Source organism: Suncus etruscus, chromosome 16, assembly GCF_024139225.1.
Source record: "Suncus etruscus isolate mSunEtr1 chromosome 16, mSunEtr1.pri.cur, whole genome shotgun sequence".
Taxonomy (NCBI): domain Eukaryota; kingdom Metazoa; phylum Chordata; class Mammalia; order Eulipotyphla; family Soricidae; genus Suncus; species Suncus etruscus.
Genome location: NC_064863.1, coordinates 38,034,588 through 38,054,464, shown reverse-complemented (window position 1 = coordinate 38,054,464; position 19,877 = coordinate 38,034,588). Strand labels below are relative to the sequence as shown.

Here is a 19,877-nt window from a genome sequence, read left to right as displayed (position 1 = left end):
TAAACATTTTTTTGTTTAATTTTGGGGTTTTGGGTCACACTCTGTGACACTCAGGAATTACTCCTGGCTATGTGCTCAGAAATCGCTCCTGGCTTGGGGAACCGTATGGGAAGCCAGGTATCGAACCAAGGTCTGATGTCTTTCTTAAAAAACCTGCCATAAAAAGGGGCCAGATTGATAGCACAGCAGGCAGGATGTTTGCCTTGCAGTGAATCTTTCACCAGTACACAATTCCTGCCACCAATATCCCATTTCCCTCCCACCTCCCTTTTGCCTGCCTTTAGGGCATATATTCTCTCTCTCTCTCTCTCTCTCTCTCTCTCTCTCTCTCTCTCTCTCTCTCTGTCTCTCTCTCTCTCTGTCTCTCTCTCTCTGTCTTTCTCTCTGTCTCTCTCTCTGTCTCTCTCTGTCTCTCTCTCTGTCTCTCTATCTCTCTGCCTCTGTCTCTCTCTCTGTCTCTCTGTCTCTCTCTGTCTCTCTGTCTCTCTCTCTCTCTCACTCTGTCTATTAACTGAAGGGTTATCATGAATATCACTTTGTCTCCTTTCAGCACCCAGTTCTTGTCCATGGTGGTAATTTTCAACTATCATTATCATAGCAGTCCCCTCTCTACCCTAACTGCCCTACCCCTCTACTTGTGGCAAGCTTCCTCCCTTCTGGTCATCATCTCTACTTTTTCTGGATATTATTACTATACTATCATTTATATATCCCCAAGGTGAGTGTGAACATTCTGTATATCCCTCTCCCTCTGACTCATTTTGCCCAGCATGATACTTTCCATATTCATCACTGTATAAGCTAATTTTATGACTTTATTTTTCTGAACAGCTGCATTTCAGTCAACTGATCAGGGTTATATGAGTTATTTAATATATATTATATTTTTCTCCTACAAGTTGTAATCTTGTCTTTAAGTGACATCTATGTGCATTTTATTTTTTAATTATTTTTATAATAATAATATATTTATTTAAACACCATGATTCCAAGCATGTTTTTCTTTGGGTTCCAGTCATAAAAATATACTCCCTTTCACCAGTGCAACCTTCCCACCACTAGTGCCCCCCATTTTTCCTCCCCCCATCCCCTGTTTGTCTTCTGTCTTCAAGACAGGCTTCCTATTTCTCTGACTCATGATAGTTGTTAATGTACTGTTTCTCTACCTGCATTCACCACTTCTTATTTAAGCATCATATCGTGGGCTGTCCCTTCTAGCCCTCATCTCTATTGTTTCTAGATATTATTACCATGCTGTCTTCTTTTTCTTAAATCCCAAAGATGAGTGAGACTATTCTGTGTCTATCTCTGTCCCTCTTACTTATTTCACTCAGCATGATAGTCTCTCAGTCCACCCATATATAGGCAAATTTCATGAATAATTTTCCTACCAGTTGCATAGTATTCTATTATGCATATGTACCACAGTTTCTTTAGCCACTCATCTATTGTGAGGCATCTGGGATGTTTCCAGGTTCTGGCGATTGTAAATAGCATTTCAATGAATATAGGCATACAGAGAGCATTCTTGTATTGAGTTTTTGTGTCTCTAGAGTTATCCCTAGGAGTGGTATGATGTTTTGTCATTTGATTTTGTAAACTGAAGTATTGATTTTATCCTGAATTTTTGGTCTGTTTTACAAACAAGATATAGGAACTTATACTCTTTCTGCAGACAATTTACCAATTTAAAGAGCTTTGCTGGGCTGGGAACCTAATCAAGGCTTAGGGGTGTAAGTTTTGAAAGCTTATGTCAGGTCCATACTTGATTTTGTATATATAGCCCCTTGAACACTTTTGATTTTAACAATGATGGCCCCCAGTACGGCTAGGCCTGAGCATTGATTTCAGGCCCTATTTGGTCAAATACTGCTGTAAATGTCTCTGAACCCTCCAAGTACTATTTAGGAGTCCAACAAAATAAATAAATTAAAACTTTTGCAGACTTCTTATGACCACATTTTAAACATTTAAGACTGTTGCATTAGTTTAGATTGAGTATTCAGAAAAGGCACAAAAGTCTTTACTTTTCTGCTACTTAGTACATATGACAATAATTTAGGGGCTGGAGAGATAACATAGTGGTAGGACGTTTGCCTTGCAAGCAGCCAACCAAGAACCAAAAATGGTTTGAATCCCAGCATCCTCAGGTCCTCTGAGCCTGCTAGGAGTGATTTCTAAGCACAGATCTGAGCATTTCCAGATGTGACTGCAAAACCAATAATAATAATAATAATAATAATAATAATAATAATAATAATAATAATAATAATAAGTTAATTATTACAATATTATTGTGATTTATTTTTATAATAATTTATTCAAATACTGTTTCAAATAAATTATTATTGATAAAAATATGACAATATAGGGATAATTTTGTAAAAATATGAGTATAATATGTTCTTCTCTTGAAAACAAGATAGAATTAGACCTATTTTGGAAGGTACTTTACAATATATTACTTGCAATAAAAATCAAGATAAGAAAACTGAAATGGAAACTGTCTCTAATAAATACCAGATTTTAAAAGGACTATAATTTCTTCTAATTTAAACATAAGTAGGAAAACTTAATTATAATGCAAAGCAATTTTAACTATACCTGGCAATTTTGAATAGCATTGATTCTCTCTACATATTTAAAATAAATGAATCAGTTGTCCTTAAATTATCCTATAAAGTTTTATGCAAGAGGAAATAAAAACACACCAATTATTACCTCACTTTAAATTTTAGTAGAATATTCTGAATCTTTATTAAATGAGAGCACTGCTACTCAAAGAAAGACTTACTGAATGCAAAAATTTGATCATAGGCTCAACATATTAAATAAAAACAAGGAAGAACACTTTCTTTTGAAGTGGAACAGAGAGAATTTTTGCAAGCATAATTCCAGGATTAAATAAAAATTTTAGGAGCACTTATCTTTCAATGACACAGTTACTAGCCTTGATAGTTTTCCATATATATTGTGGGGGGGTAGCTTTCTAAAATGGAGAGATAGAAGAGATTCCTGGTAAATTCATGATATAATAAACATTGGTAATTTCTTTTGGTTTTGGGCCACACCATGTGATACTCAGAGGTTACTCCTGGCTATGCACTCAGAAATTGCTCCGACTTGGAGGATCATATGGGATGCTGGGGAATCAAACTGCTGTCTGTTCTAGGCTATAGCAAGCAAGGCAGATGACTAACTGCTTATGCCACCGCTCCAGCCCAAATGTTGTTATTTCTAGCTCAAATGCATAGCAAATTAAGAAAAATTAAAGACTAAGTAGGGAATAGTGCCTAGGAGAGCCTCTCCCACTGACAGTCGTTCCATCTTCCCAACTCCTTTCACTTCTCTTGAACGAACTATTCTGGCAGTTTGCCTTATACATAGTTGACAGGTTTTATCCCAAGGACCACATACGGGGCCGGAGAGATAGCATGGAACTAAGGCATTTGCCTTGCATACAGAAGGATGATGGTTCGAATCCTGGCATCCCATAAGGTCCCCCAAGCCTGCCAGGAACAATTTCTGAGTGTAGAACCAGGACCTGGGAGCTGCCGGGTGTGACCCAAAAACCAAAAACAACAACAACAACAACAACAACAAAAAAAAACACATATAACCCTTGGCACCACTAAAATGGTTTGTCTCTAGCAAATTGTGGCTTTCAAAATTTTTATTTGAATTTTGTCTAAAAAAAGGTAATAAAATAAACTTTTTAGATTTTATTGCACTGGAAATTGGCTATACTTCATCCTACGACTCTATGTGTTTTTGCCATTTGTTCTTTTTGCAGGCTGTCAATTTTTATGAGACAAAAAGCTTTTACCAAGGTTCCTTAACTTCTGACTTTATTTGCCTTTTTTTCATAATTATCTTTTTCATATTTAATTTCTTGTGCGATTCTGTTCTGGATTCGGGGAGTTATTTGGAGCAGAAATCTCACATCTTTTTAAGATAAGCTTTATGTGTCACTCAAAGACAGATTCTATGGGTATGAATTCAACAGATAGTTATTTTTAATTCTTAAGAGAAGTTCTGTCAGCCGAGGGAATGAGTTTCACATCACGACTGTCAGAATGACTATCAGGAAGCAAGTTCAGGAGAAGTCTCTAGGGAACTATTTCCTATTGTCATGCAGGGCTGTCAGCTCTTCCTCTGAGGCCATTTTTTTTGGTAGAGGTACACATGCAGCTCTGTTTCTGGCATACTCATGTATCATTCCTGAGGGGTCTGGAGGTTATTTAATATTTATTTATACTTTATAAGTATAAAACAAAAATGTGTAGAAAAAAATCAATGGAGATGATGATAATATATATATATATATATATATATATATATATATATATTGGTTTGGTCCTGGTATCCTCCCTTGTTTCGCTCTCTATTTAAGAAGCAGAGCTAGATAAATTGAGTTATGTGGTTTTGTTTAAAGGAAAGAAAAGCAATAGATTGGTGTACAAAAAAAAAGAAGAAGAAAAGAAAAGAAATCAAATACACTGAAAATGGGAGGAGTCCTTGTAGTGGCTTTCAACCTCAGTTTGAGAGAGGATGTGAAAAAGGTAATTGAAACACCACAGCAATACAGAAAGAAATATCAAATTAAATATACAGTGAGCACTACAGCAATAAAGACAGGCACCTCACAATAGTCTCGTTTCTGAAATCAAATCATGCTGGAGTGCAAAAAGAAAGAGAAAGATAAAATAAAATAAAATAAAATAAAATTGGAGATATCATCTTCAATCTCTACACCAAAATAGAGACGTCAAAAAATCGATCAATCAATAAATAAATCTGTGGAAAAATGATTGTTTTGTGCTTTTTTTTTTCTTTTCTTTTTCCCCCTGCATAGGCAAAGTAACTATTAGGGATATTATAGAAGGAAGTCCCTTGGCCTAGGAGATACAGGGTTTCTCCATCCCTGATGTATACTGTCATGGAATTAACTATAGATTCCTTGCATGATCATTTACTCTCCCCTTGGTGCTTTTGTGGTGTATGGAAGACTTCTGCTTGGTCTTGGATGGCAAAGTCAGACCTCTGTATCTAGATATCTAGGTGACTGTGCAGCTCAAGGATTGGAGCTTATGATGAAGTCTTTGTGGTTCTAGCAGTTATGCTTCTTCAGTGTCGTTTTAATCCATCTTCTGTAGCTGGTGGTCTTGGTCATTATGTTGCTCCTAGGATGGAGCCTGGGATAAGGTCTTTCGTTGTTTCCGGAAGACCCGTTCAGTTGTGGTTGTCTCAGTCGGACCTCTGGAATTGGAGATTTTGTTTGTTGAATAGATCGTAGACCAAAAGCTAGGCTAGAGCTTTCTGTTCCTGTTGTTGTTGGTCCCTGGATGCGTACTGTTCAGTCCTGGTTTTAACAACCAGTCATCTGTGCATATAACGTTCTTGGCTTTTGCACAGATCAAAGGGTGACATGTTTTCTGATTTTGTCTTATAGTTAGCTGATGAGGAAGGACAACTTGCTCTCAGATCAAGTTGTTCCCATTTTCTAATTGTCAAGTTATCAATTTAGAAATGGTACTTGTTAGCGTCAGAGCAGCCTTGTGAATGCCCTGGAGAGGATTTGGCTCCTGGAGCTGTTACGGAGAACTCTGTCGTTTCTATGTCTGTGATCCAGGAGTCAAGGCTGGACAGTCGGTGTCTAGTTCCCTGGAACCTAAGTTGTTTTCACATGACATACGTTCAGGATGGGAGATGTCCCTGTGTTGTAAACAAGTATGCATTCTTTTTTTTTTTTTTTTTTTTGGTTTTTGGGCCACACCCTGTGACGCTCAGGGGTTACTCCTGGCTATGCGCTCAGAAGTTGCTCCTGGCTTCTTGGGGGACCATATGGGACGCCGGGGGATCGAACCGCGGTCCATCCTAGGCTAGCGCAGGCAAGGCAGGCACCTTTACCTCCAGCGCCACCGCCCGGCCCACAAGTATGCATTCTTATCCCTAGTAGATAAGAGCTTGTTTTTACACATACAATTTCCCCTTTGTTTAATATGTCTTTGCAGGAGGAAGTAGTGCTACATTATATTGCTGGTGGATTTGGGGGTGGAGAGAAAAGAAAACAGACACCTGACAAAAACTAAGAATATATATGCTCATACATATCTAAAGGGAAAAAATTTCTTTAAAAAATAGATTAAGTAAAAAACGTAATTAAAGGAATAAAGTTTGGCCGCGAGAGATAGCATGGAGACAAGGCATCTGTCCTTCCTGTAGAAGGACTGTGGCTCAGATCCCAGCATCCCTCATGGTCCCCCATGCCCACCAGGGGCATTCTCCAAGCATAGAGCCAGGAGCACCCTCCAAGTGCCGTCAGGAGTAACCCAAAAGAAGCAAAAACAAATCAAATCAAATAACAAAAACTAAAACAAAACAAAACAAAAACAAACAAACAAAGAAACTAACAAGAATAAAAAAAAGAAAAAAAAAACAAAACAAAGTAAAAGGGAGAAAGTGATACAGGAGATCACTTTACATTTGGGTAGAAACAGGATAAGAGATTGTGTTATATAGGTCTATACTTATGATGAGAGTATAGGCTTCCCCATTGTCTTTTGAGATTTCCTTGTGAGGTGTGGGGTCCAGGCAGGGAGGTCTTGGGTAAAGTTCTTGCAGTGGGGGTCCTTTGGAGCTAGTTGCAATATCAAGCCACAGTCCACATTAGGGAGAGGTGATTAGGAGGTCCACAGTGCATGGGTCAGTCCGGGTGTTGGTTGTATTTTCTTGCCGGGAATGAGGTGAGAGTTTGAGTGGGTTTCTCTTCATTTGGGTAGTGGGTACTGGCTCGATGGGATAGGAAGTCGGTCTTAATGCCTACTGGATTAAGAACTGAGGGTGAAGAGTTATAGTGTGGTGGGGATAATGGGGGTGGGATTGAGGCGTGAAGGAATAGTCGGATTTCTGGAGGAGGGAGAGGGAATAGTATTTAGGAGGGGTATATAGGGTATAGGTATGGGTTGTTTGTAGTTCAGGTTTATCCCTTAAGGAGGCTTCCTATCTCTGTGTGCTCCTGCCCACATATAAACATATAGAAGAAGCTAACTTAGGTGTATATTAATGTAGAGAGGTGTGGAGGGCAAAAGGTGCGCTGAGTACAAAGTATAGTACTTGTAAGGAAAGGAAACTAATAGATCAACTTTTGGGTATGTATAGGTTTTGTTTCTTGAGTACTGACCACTGTGTTAGTGAGGTCTATCTATATAGGTGTTTACCCTTTTCAGTTTTGTCCACAGCACCCTATATGTCAGCTTTCTTTTCCTATAGAGGAGGTAACCATGTGGTTTTTATTTGACATAAATTGAATTGATGATAGTGAAGAGGAGAAGGTGGAGGAAGAGGGAGACAAGAAGAGAGATTAGGAAAAACAAAGCAAACCAAGAATCAAATACCAACAAGAATAAAAATACAAAGTAATGAGAAGAGAGGGTATAAAAGCAAGGGCATCTTAGTTTGGTTGAACATGTTTGATGCTTATGCCCTGTGGTAGAAATTTGTAGTTCTTGATTTTTGCTTTGGTGATCTGGCAGGTCATGTGCTTCAGGTTCTAAAAGAAGGCATAATCTAGAGATAAATGGTATGTTAAAGAGTTTTATACGGCCATTTTCATGACTCAAGCAGAGTATGGTGCCTCGTGTGACTGAGCACTGACGTACCACCATAGGATGTTCACACTTTGTATCCAGGAACCACTATGGACAGAAAAACGGAGAGGTTATTTTAAATGTGGTAAGGTTAAGGCATTTGAATATAATATTTTGAAGTGTTTCTGTTGGACTCAGTGATTTCCTGTCATAATCTTTACCTGTAATCCAGTATAAGATCCCTAGTAAATTATTATGGGCCTTTGTAGTAAAACCATAATTGCATACCTGTTCTCTCTATGCTGCTGTTTCTGTTGTTGCTTGTTTCTTTATGATATAATGTGTAGTCAGGCTTTGTGTTATTTATCTCCCTTTTGTTTTGGGCTCTACATCTCAGTATATGGTGATTATTACAGTGTCTGAGGTTTCTATCCTGTTTCACCCTGTTATTTAATTGTGGGGTATTGGTTGTATATCTGGTGTATATTCTATGTACTTCAGAATAGTGCTATCATTCTGTGTTTACTTTTTGTCTTGCTTCATTTAATATATGTTCTAGGTCCATCCACATTGCTGCAAAGTCTGTGGTTGTATCATTTCTGACTGCCATATAGTATTCCATTGTGTATAGATACCACATCTTAATGATTCACTCATCTGTTGTTGGACATTGAGGTTGGTTCCAAGACTTGGCTATTATACTCAGTGCTGCAATAAATAGTGGGATGCACATACCTTTGGATAAATGTCCTTCCGACTTGGGGGTAGATGCTTAGGAGATCGATTACTGGATCAAATGGCAGCTCAATTCTGAGTTCCTTGAGCACTCTCCAGACAGTTCTCCATAGGTGTTGGACTAGGGAGCATTCCCACCAGCAGTTTATGACAGTGCCTTTCATACCGCATCCCTGCCAAGAGAGATTGTTCTCATTATTTTTGATGTGAGCCATCCTCACTGGTGTAAGTTGGTGCCTCATTGTTGTCTTGATTTGGATCTCTCTAATGATGAGTGAAGGTGAGCATGTTTTTCATGTGTTTGTTGGCCATGTTTCGGTCTTCCTTGGAGACCTGAGTGCTTTGTATATTCTGGTTAGCAGTCCTTTATCTGATGTGCTGAGTGCAAACATTTTTTCCCATTCAGTTATCTGTCTTCTTGTTTTAAGTTGGGTTTCCTTCGCCATGCAGAAGCTTCTTAGTTTGATGTAATCCCATTTGTTTATGTTTGATGCTAAAATCCTTGCCATTGGTGTTCCATCCTCAAAGACTTTTTTAATATATAGGTATTCGAGTATTCTGCCTATTTTTCTCAATAAACTTAATAGACTCTGATCTAATTTCAAGGTCTTTAATCCATTTTGAATTGACTTTTGTATAAGGAGTGAGGTCAATTTTCAGTTTCTTACAGACAGTTTTCCAGTTGTACCAACACTATTTGTTGAAGAGACTTTCTTTGTTCCATTTCAAGTTATTGGCTCTTTTGTCAAATATTAGTTGACTGTATATCTGGGGATTTATGTCTGGAAATTCTGTTCTAACCCACTGGACTGAGGCTCTGTTTTTGTTACACTACTATGCTGTTTTGATCACTATGGCTTTATATATAGCTTCAGGTTAGGTAAAGAGATGCCACTCAACTTCTTATTTTTCAGTATCTGCTTGGCTATCCTGGGTCTTTTGTGGTTCCAGATGAATTTTATGATTGATTGTTCTAAGTATTGAAAGAATGATGCCTAGATTTGGATGGGGATTGCATTAAATTTATATAGAAGTTTGGGTAGGATAGTAATTTTGATTATGTTGATTCTACCTACCCATGAGCATGGGATGTTCTTCCATTTCCTTAGATCCTCTTCAATTTCTTTCTGAAGTGTTTTGAAATTTTCCTGGTATAGGTGCTTCACTTCCCTTGTAAGGTTGATTCCCAGGTACTTGATATTTTTTGAAACTATTTTAAATGGAATTGTATTTTTAATCTCTCTCTCCTCAGCTTCATTATTTGTATAGAGAAACACTACCATCTTTTGTGTATTGACTTTGTAACCAGCCACTTTGCTGTAATGGTTAATTGTTTCTAGGAGTTTTACTGTGGACTCTTTAGAGTTTTCAATGTATATCATCATATCTTCTGCAAAAAGAGATAGTTTGAGGTCCTCTTTTCCAATTTGGATCCCTTTGATTCCCTTCTCTTGTCTGATTGCTATTGCAAGGACTTCTAAGATTATATTGAATAAGAGTGGAGAGAATGGACAGCCTCGCCTAGTTCCTGACCTTAGTGGAAATGCTTCTAGTTTTTCTCCATTAAGGATAATGTTGGCTGTGGGCTTTTCATAGATTGCTGTAACTATCTTGAAGAAGGTTCCTTCTAACCCTATTTGCTGAGTGTCTTCAACATGAAAGGGTTTGTCAAATGCCTTCTCTTAATCGATTGATATGGTCATGTGGTTTTTGTCTTTCTTGTTGTTGATGAGATGTATGATGTTGATTGATTTGCATATGTTAAACCAATTTGCATTTCTGGGATAAATCCCACTTGGTCATGGTGTATGATATTTTTGATAAGGTGCTGGATTCGGTTTGCTAAGATTTTGTTGAGTATCTTTGCATCTATGTTCATTAGTGAGATTGGTCTATAGTTTTCTTTCTTGGTGGCATCTTTGCCTTCTTTGGGAATGAGTGTGATATTGGCATCATAAAAGGAGTTGGGGAGAATTCCTGTTTTTTTTTCGATGGTTTGGAAGAGCCTGTGGAAAAGTGACAGGAAGTCTTCTCAGAATGTTTGATAGAATTCACCTCTAAATCCATCTGCTTGGAGTTTTGTTCTTAGGGAGTTTCTTAATTACATCTTCAATTTCTCTGAAGTGATTGGTCTGTTTAGGCTTTGTAGCTCTTACTTTTCCAGTCTCTGAAGATGGTAATTTTCCAGGAATCTGTCGATTTCTACTGGGTTCTCTAGCCTAACTGAGTATGATCTCATGATATGTTGTATTTCTTGGGGTTCTGTTGTATTGTCTCCCCTTTCATTTTTGATCCTACTGATTTGAATGATAAAACACTGTATTTTAAAGAACAAAATATCTGCACATAAGAAAACTTAAAGATTCATAAGATATGATTCACAAACAGCAATCATCACACAACTTCTCTGAATGTACTACTGCATCTGTTCTACTGAATGTTCTACTGCATCTGTGTCTATGTACAGAATAAAAAAAATGTTAAGTCGCTAGTAATAAAGAAATAACATAAAGGTAAAGTGATATAATGCAAATAATAATAAAAATATGTTTGTAGCTTTGCTTCAGTGTACTAGAAAGAAAGGGTTAGAAGTAAAGCCAAAGGAAGAGTTGAATTACACTATTTCTACAGTAAAACAAAAATTTACCTGTAAATTTAAGAAAATGACCTTAAGCATAGGAACTTGGCATTAAGAGTTGACTGCTAAAATTACAGTTTCTGCTGACTCTGTGTGAGGTAAAAAGAAAAACAACCACCACGTTTGAAAAATTACACTTTATTTCCATATTTGAATTGATCAATTCTCACATCAGTTGGTTATGATTCATCACCATTTTCCATTATTGAGCTATTCTGAATAATCACTTGTTTAACTAGATTTACTTGTATGCTTTAAAGTTTTAAAAGAGAAACTTTTGAGGTTAAGTGACCTAATCACTGGCATAGCTATCAGTATCTATTGATTAGAGATGAAGGAACACTTGACTGAGTATATAATTTTTGATTTATACTTTGATAGCATAACATTGCCATTTTCAACTGTGTTCTAATGGCAATCGAGTATAATTATTAAATGCTTTTGACATAGAAAAGGATTTAAAATTTCTTCTAAAATGCTTTTACAATTTTAGCATATGATCTAGAAGATACTGAGGACATTTAGCCTGAAAAAAATAATAGAGAAACATAATATCTATAGAACTAAAGGGCTATTGTCAAGAAAGCACCATTTTCTTTCAATTTAATCCCTGCCACGTGCCCTTTTCTGTGCTTTCGATGAATTCAATGCTTCATTTTTTTAAATAGTATTTGTGATTTTGTTTTAAAATTATATGCATAGAAATTTAGACCTACTTTATAGATGCAAAAACATAATAAGTATTCAACCAACATATTTTGAGTTGGAAGGATCAAGTTTATAGCTTCTATTGATTCACAACAGCAGCCAAAAATACTGCCTATGGGAGTGATTTTGAGGTCACTGTTGGAGTAACAAGAAAAGATACATTGATCTATTAGCAATGACTGCCGTGAAAGGAAGAATTCAATGTGGAAACATAAGGACACAAATTATTCATTCTAGATTAGATGCTGTTTCTTTGCCACAGATGCCAGAATCAATACCAGCAGATAAATACCCAACGAATGTTGCTCTGAGTCAAAATAAAAAAGTGTATCAATGAGTAGATGCATTTAAAAATTGAGTTGGCACTTGAGTCCATGGATGAATTTTATTTTCCTGAGAATGAGAAAAATAGAAGCCTCTGAAGCCATACTCCAGGAGGTGTGGGGGCTTCTCCCTGTTGTATAGTATGTTAAGTGAGCCTTAGCCCTTCAGTGTTTGTATCACTGTTTGTATCATTAATGCTGGTCACCAGAGTATTATACGCAAAGGTATTCAACTGTTTATGTGGTGTTTCAGATCCAACTTCGACTACATAACATCAGCTCTCTCCTTTGAGCTCTATCATCTTGACCTTTTCTCGGAAATATTTAATACATCTATCACTAGCCATGCTCTATCCTCTAAATATATATTTTATGTAATTTATGCAGGCTTAATAGTTAAATTTATAGAAAATTTAAATGAGAAAATCTTCTAAGTTTGAAGATACATTAAATTCTATGAAATGAGTCTCCTTTGACTTAGTAAATATCATTAGCATATATGAGATTGCTGAAGATAAGAACATGATTTTCTCTTCCTTATCTTCATTCTGCTAACAGCAAGCCTGTGTTCTCTACCACTATCCTCAATTTACTTTCTTTCCATATAATTTCACACCATTATCTTTCCTGTATTTATTGAGATGTCTCATTTGGGATACTTCTGTTTCTTTAATTTTTTTCCTATGCATTCATTCTTCTTTTAAGTTAGATTTATTCTTAAACAGAACAGATTGTGTCTCTTTTCTATGTAAAGTAATACATCAATTTTTTGTAATGGTAAGATAACATCTAAGCAACTTACTGTTACCTAAAAGCTTTATAAGATTGTGTCCTCCATCTTTTCTTTCTTATATTTTCTCTTTTTCTTTAACCAAAGACTCATAGAAACATTGAACATTTTATGTTATTAGAGTGCTACATTACTTTACATGTAAAAATGAATGGAACATTATAAATGATGATAATTAGTCAATTATAAATATATTTTAAAGATAGAGTCAACAGAAATTTATAATAAATATGCTCAACTGATATAAAATTTGGCCTGAACAATTGGTAGAATAGAGTTGACACTGATTTTGAAAAAAAGAATGATAGAAATTAGAATTGTGTAGGTTTTTTTTTTTTTTGGGTGGGGGAAAACCGGTGATGCTCAGGAGTTACTCATGGCTATGCACTCAGAAATTGGTCCTGGCATGGGGGACCATATGAGATGCCAGGGGATCAAATCGCGGTCTGCCCTAGGTTACAGCATGCAAAGCAGACACCCTATTGCTTGTGCCACTGCTCCGGCCCCTGGAACTGTTAAGATATAAAAATGTTGGCTATATTAACCTGAACTTAAGAAAAAAGGTCTCAGCTAAAGTAAATTTTGGGGGCAAGAGATATTGTACAGGGGTAAGTTTTTTGCCTTTAATATAGCCAACTGGATTCAAACCACAGTACTATATACCATCCTAAGCACAATCAGTCATTCCTCATGCAGATAATACTGAAAAGTCAAAGAGAAATTTCTACCTCTTCTGTGGTAAATAAGACTTATTATTGATAATATTTAATACCTTTGCAGTATTATTGAAGTGCTCAGTTTAGTGCAAGGTTCACTATAGCTGCTCTCAATCTTTTCCCTGCTTGTACATTTTAAACAATAATTTCGACCAAGTTTCCTGACCAATTAAATGATAGAAAAATCATATTTTCTATTATTATCATTGGACAGAATAGTAAGTCATTATATGTACAAATTAGGATTCTTTGATATCAATATACAGAAGGAGAAACAAGGAATATTTTAAATATTCCAGTAAAATAAACCAGTAAATAAATACTAAATAAATAAACCAGAAATATACCAGGTTTTAATAATCATCCACATTCATTTGTTCAGATTAGAGTCCAGTAGAAGTTGCTGGAATCAGATATATCAACACCTTGAGTTATTTGCAGTTAATATATATAAGAAAGAGGACTGGACACATATTTTCTAAATTAAGGTATGAATAGATGCCTATTTTAGAAAACAAAATCACTTCATATAAAAATGTGATCCATAAATTCAACTCTATTGCAATAATAAATCTTTGACAGGTAAGTATTGAGATGTAGTACATATTGGTTGATATAGATGCAGGTACATGAAGACAAATTCACTAGCTATTTAGCTGAGGTTAGCATATTTTTGAAAGGATTGGGGCATCGAATGAAGTTACCTCAAAGTGACCTCCCTTCTGTGGAATCTCTAAAGTTCTAATTTAGCTGTGCCAATGTGAATTTATTTAAGTTATTTTAGCCTCAATTTACTCATTTTAAAAACATTACAGAATAGGTAAGATTTTTTATTTTTTTTATTTCTTTTTTTTAGTATGTATAATTTTATTTATTTATTTTTATTTTATTTAAACACCTTGATTACATACATGATTGTGTTTGGGTTTCAGTCATGTAAAGAACACCACCCCATCACCAGTGCAACATTCCCATCACCCAATGTCCCAAGTTCCCCTCCTCCCCCACCCGACCCCTGCCTGTACTCCTAAACAGGCTCTCCATTTCCCTCATACAATTATCATTATTAGAACAATTCCAAAATGTAGTTATTTCTCTAACTAAACTCATCATGTTAACATATATTTAAACATGACAATATATTTTGGAAAAAGAAATTTTATCTAAGCTATCTATAGAAATACATCTTATTTTCTATGGTAATTATAATAGATCTTTTTTAAATTAAACCCAACCTCAAATTATGTACATAAATATAAAGATTTCACCCAAAAATTAAGGCCACCATTTCAGCAGTAGAGGACAAGATTTGAATACACATTTGGTACATGTCATGGGATTGTAATATATATTAACCATATATATTCATAGAGAAATTTTAGAAAGTGGAGAAAATTATTGTTATTATTCTGTTGACTTCTACAGCTTGATATCTATTAAATTTTTCTTAGTTCAAAGTAGTGGTGGGGCTGAAGAGAATACAACAGGCAGGGTCACTGTCCTTGCATGTAGCTGTCCCCAGCATTCCATATAGTTCCTACAATTCATCAAGAGTGAACACGCAGCCATGAATAAGTCCCAAGTACCACCAGTTATGGGCCCAAAGCAAGACGAAAGTATTCAAAGTAGTGGAGCAAAATGAAATAAAAAAATAACTTTGATTTTATTTTCGGAATACTTCCTAGAGCATCTCATTTGTTTTGCTAATTCTTAGTAATAAAATTAGTCATTTTTCATTAACCTGGTTGGTACTTAATATAAAGAGAATGTTACTAGTTACTTTGACAGAAAAATTAAGTGGTAGGAGAAGTAAAAATAACCCTATTGATTTGTTTTAGTTATTTTGGTAAGTAAAAGGATATTCAAAAGCTAGTAATACACTTGAATATTGTCAAAGATTTTTGCAATTTTAAGAAACTGCTAGAACAGTGTTATTAAGTAGTGCCAAAAAAGAAAAGTCACATGACTTCCTTTGACAAATGGGGTCAGAAAAGAAATACTTTGACCTGAGCTTGGTCTTTGAAATTGTTTTCTTCCCAGGAAGATAAGAGATAAACTGTTTCTTTATAAGTTATCTCATATATTCTACAGATCAATAATCTGGTGTTTTTAATGGGTTTCTTTTTAAAGTGATAATTCCATAGACCTACCATGCCTAAAGTTATCACTAATAACTTAGCAACATGTGATAATAAAGTACAGAAAACAATAAAGTAGACAATATTGGGTTTGTTTTTTATTGTTTTTGATACTTTGAGAATTCATATTTTGAGATTGTTATAAAGTGCTGCATAGGTGCCAAAGTGGTGGCACAGGTGTGGTAGGGCATTTGCTTTGCTTGCGCTAACCTAGGATGGACCCTGATTTGATACCCTGGAGTCCCATATGATCCCCCAAGCCAGGGGTGATTTCTGAGCGCATCGCCTGGAGTACCCCTGAGCGTCACTGGGTGTGGCCCAAAAAACCACAAAAAAAAAAAGGTGCTGGCATAACTCTTTAGTTACATTACATATAGCTAAACTATGAAAGCTATCAAAGCAGTATAAGTTCATATTGTAAGTAAATTAATATCTGGAAGATTGTAAATACTTCATTATTAATTTATTATACTTTGAACATTTGTTTTCTTTTTTTATCCTTTCATTTGTCCTTTGAAGTTGATTTTGGCTGCATGAACTTTGCCTTCACCTATCAAACACATGAACATTTGATGGTAAATAAGATATTAGATTTTTCCAGATAAATTGAAATTCTACTGAATTGACACTAAATTTTAAAGGTATTATCATTATGAATCCAATATATTGGAATCATGGATTCTAAATCTAAAATGATTTTGGTTTTGTTTGTTTTTTCGGGCCACGCCTATTTGATGCTCAGGGGTTACTCCTGGCTAAGCGCTCAGAAATTGCCTCTGGCTTGAGGGGATCATATGGGACACCGGGGGATCGAACCATGGTTCTTCCTTGGCTAGCACTTGCAAGGCAGACACCTTACCTCTAGCGCCACCTCGCCAGCTCCCTAAAATGATTTTTAATTGAATGTATATGACATGAAGTTTTGTAGGTATACATCGCATTATTTAGTCACATATAGTATTGTAATCTGATTGCAATTATAAAACTATAGTACATAATTATTATCTATATTATTATATTTTATATTTCAATATAAGTTGGAGCAAGTTAAAGCACATCAATCTTATAACCCCAATTTAATTGCTAATTACATTTTCCAATTTGTTTTTTGTTGTTCACTTTTGGAATAAGGGGATCACTTAGCTACTGTGAATAAACTTGAGACTTCAAGTAATAGTATACTCCATCAACATTATTTTAGCAGAAGACCTTCATCATCCAAATTTGCCCCCCCCAAAAAAAAACCTTTCATGTACTGCTTTGCTAAGATGGACAGTCTTTCTCTCTTCACCAAGGGTGAAGCATATGCCTTTTACTTGGGGAAGAGAAATCTACAGTTTGTTGTCTTTGACAATCACAAAAATATTGGAGAGGCTGATGGCAAAGTTATTGCCATTAACATCTTTCAACAAGGATGACATCAAAATAATGTCCTCACAATCAATTTTTCCCAGATTAGCACCTTCAGTCACCATGCATAGGTTACCATTGTCAAATTTGTTGAAATTCATCTTTTTTATTTTATCATTTTTCTACATCCTCTTTACCATAATAAGGGGATATGGGTCGCAAATTTTGTGAGTATAGTGTGTCACTAAGTGAGAGATTCCTTTGGTGCCCACAAAAATATTTCTTACTTTGAACAACTTGTACTTAGTCTCCTCAGAAGTAATGTGATGAAAAACAGAGCATCCAATGGTGGGTCCAATTCCTTTTCAATACTGATGTCATCCATAAAATCTGCTGGTTAGGTTATATCAGTATGGCCCTTGTTGTCAGTCTTAATGAATTGATGCACGCAGTTCATTTCTTCATTACTTTATCTCCTGTTAGTGCATAATTCAGCCTGTTCCTTAGGAAAATGATAGTGGAAGACACTCTCAGTTTGTTGGTCTGGTAAATGGAACAGAAATAAACACCCTTGTCAGTTTTTCTAGCATACAATACTTTGGAGCCTCTGCACACTTCAGATGCTTCTAGGGACCACAAGCCATGATTGTGCTAAGCAAGGAAAGGATAGGGGTTTATGTAATTTTTAAATACTATTTTTACTTCTTTGGCATATATACACTGTGATGGGAATGTTGAAGAGTCAATGAGTCTATATGCATTACAAACATCACTCTGTAAAGTTTATCTATTCACCAATCTGCATCAGCTCCTGTTGTATTTTTTAATGGCAGTTATTTGTTTCAGCTAAAGACATAATTGAAAGTCAGCAAACTTTGAAGCATGACAAACATTCTGTGCATGGTTGCTGGTATGAAAATAGAGTACAACAATTAGATCATGAAAAGGAATTGCTTTCTGCCCTAAATGAACTTTGGCATGGATTCTTCTGGCAAACTTCTTACACAAAACACATATTACCTATTCTTAATTTTCACTATCATGAGACAATAACTAGAGAACTCATTGAATCACAATGTGCTACTTCTGATTCACAAAAATTATTAGAGAAAAAATTGGCATTTCATACTTATAGCCAATGGTTTTATTATAGTATCTGTAGCAATTGATTTGTCAGGATGATATACTGTGATCTCCATTTTTCAAACAAAAAACCTGAGGGATAATCATAAATAATGCCTGGGTCATATATTCTAATTGTGTAATGGCATCTAATATCTGTACTATTTCCACCTTGTAACAACTGGATTACAGATTCTGTCTCTAACAGATTTTAAGAGAATCTCCTCCAGCAGCAAAATAGACCTTGGAATACAGAGCTGGGCATTTGACACCTAATTAAAATGTGTCAGTAAAGATAATGTTGGGGAAAATATATAGAACATTGCAATATTCAATAGACTGTTGTTTCTACAACTAAGAAGTAATTGATACAAGAATAGGTGACTCTTCTTGTCATGGTTGAGAAGTCATATAGAGAATGAGAACAAAGGTGAGGCTTGAAATACACTCTGAAGTTGGGCACTGTCTTTTTCACAAATTCGAATTAAGATCTGGTTCATTTCAATCTGATGCTATTACTTATGTTATAAATTTTCCAACTGCAACAGAATTCTAAAGTCATTTAGAAAACTATCCAGGATGAGGCTGAACAACCTTTGATGACTGATTGTTTTTTTCTAAAGGATATTTTTTGAAGGGGAAAGGACCTGGGAATACATTACTCAGTGGTACTCAGGTTTATTTTCTCATTCTGTGTTCAGGCTTCAGTCCTGGAAGGGAGTGTTTCTCTGGGGGAAAATGGTGCTGGAATTAAACACAAACTCTAGCATGTGCAAGGCAACTGCCTCACTCATTGTATCATCTTTTCATTCTTATTTTAGAGTTTCTAAACTATTTCTTCATCAACTCTGTAATTATGCTGTTCCTTGATTTATATTATTGCTCTTGCTATCAATAGAAATGTATAACTAATATACTCTAAAAATATTCTGACTTTTAAACTTATCTTTTACTTGTAAAAGCAACTCACAACTTAATTTTTATCCTTTCATCAAAATGTAATGAAAATGAGGTTATTAAAGGATTACAAGAGAAAAGAGGAAAGCTAACACTAGAAGTATATTGAAGGGAAAATATAGAACTTAATTAGAAATAAAACATAGCCTTGTTTATGAATCAGTCAATAGTGACACATGAAATCATTTCAGATTTGGAACTTTTCTGTAAATCTTGACTATTACATCTCCAATGAACTTGTCTTAATAACTTAAGCATGAATTATTTACTTTTATAATTATGAATTCAAATTTACTTTTAAGCTAAGAAATAGAGTATTACCAGTGGGATACAGCAAAAGATATATCCTGAGAATTTTTTAATGATTTTGGAATCATTATGAACTTATTTTCAAAAAATACATTTATCTGAATTTAAAATGGCCTGAAGTAACCTGTGAAACTGGGAATTCTCTGATTAATTTCCATAATTGCATTTTTAATGGACAATAATACAAACATATGGAAATCTAATAAAGTTATTAAAGAACTATAGAAATTAGTAGAAGTTAATTAAAAAAGATATTGAGAGGCAGTTTCTATCATGAAAATCGCTGATTTTCCTATCATGGAAATTTACCATGCAGAACTTTGACAATTTTATATGAGCATTATTTTATTATTGTTTTTAAAGTATTTACAAAACCCTCCCTACTACCCCATCTGCATATATTAGGTCAGAGAGTTTATTCTATGTTGCTATTGTGGGGTCATGAGATTAATAACTTAATGGCTTTTATGGAGAGAGAGCCACATTCTAAGTAACTACAATT

At 35.3% G+C, this 19,877-nt stretch overlaps 1 protein-coding gene and 1 pseudogene across 1 annotated transcript in view; one reads left to right on the top strand and one right to left on the bottom strand.

Annotated features, from left to right (window-relative positions):
- Positions 1-19,877, top strand: part of KCTD8 (potassium channel tetramerization domain containing 8) — a 239,019-nt gene that overhangs the window by 128,817 nt on the left and 90,325 nt on the right. The window lies entirely within an intron of this gene.
- LOC126032534 (40S ribosomal protein S4-like) lies at positions 16,852-17,631 on the bottom strand (annotated as a pseudogene).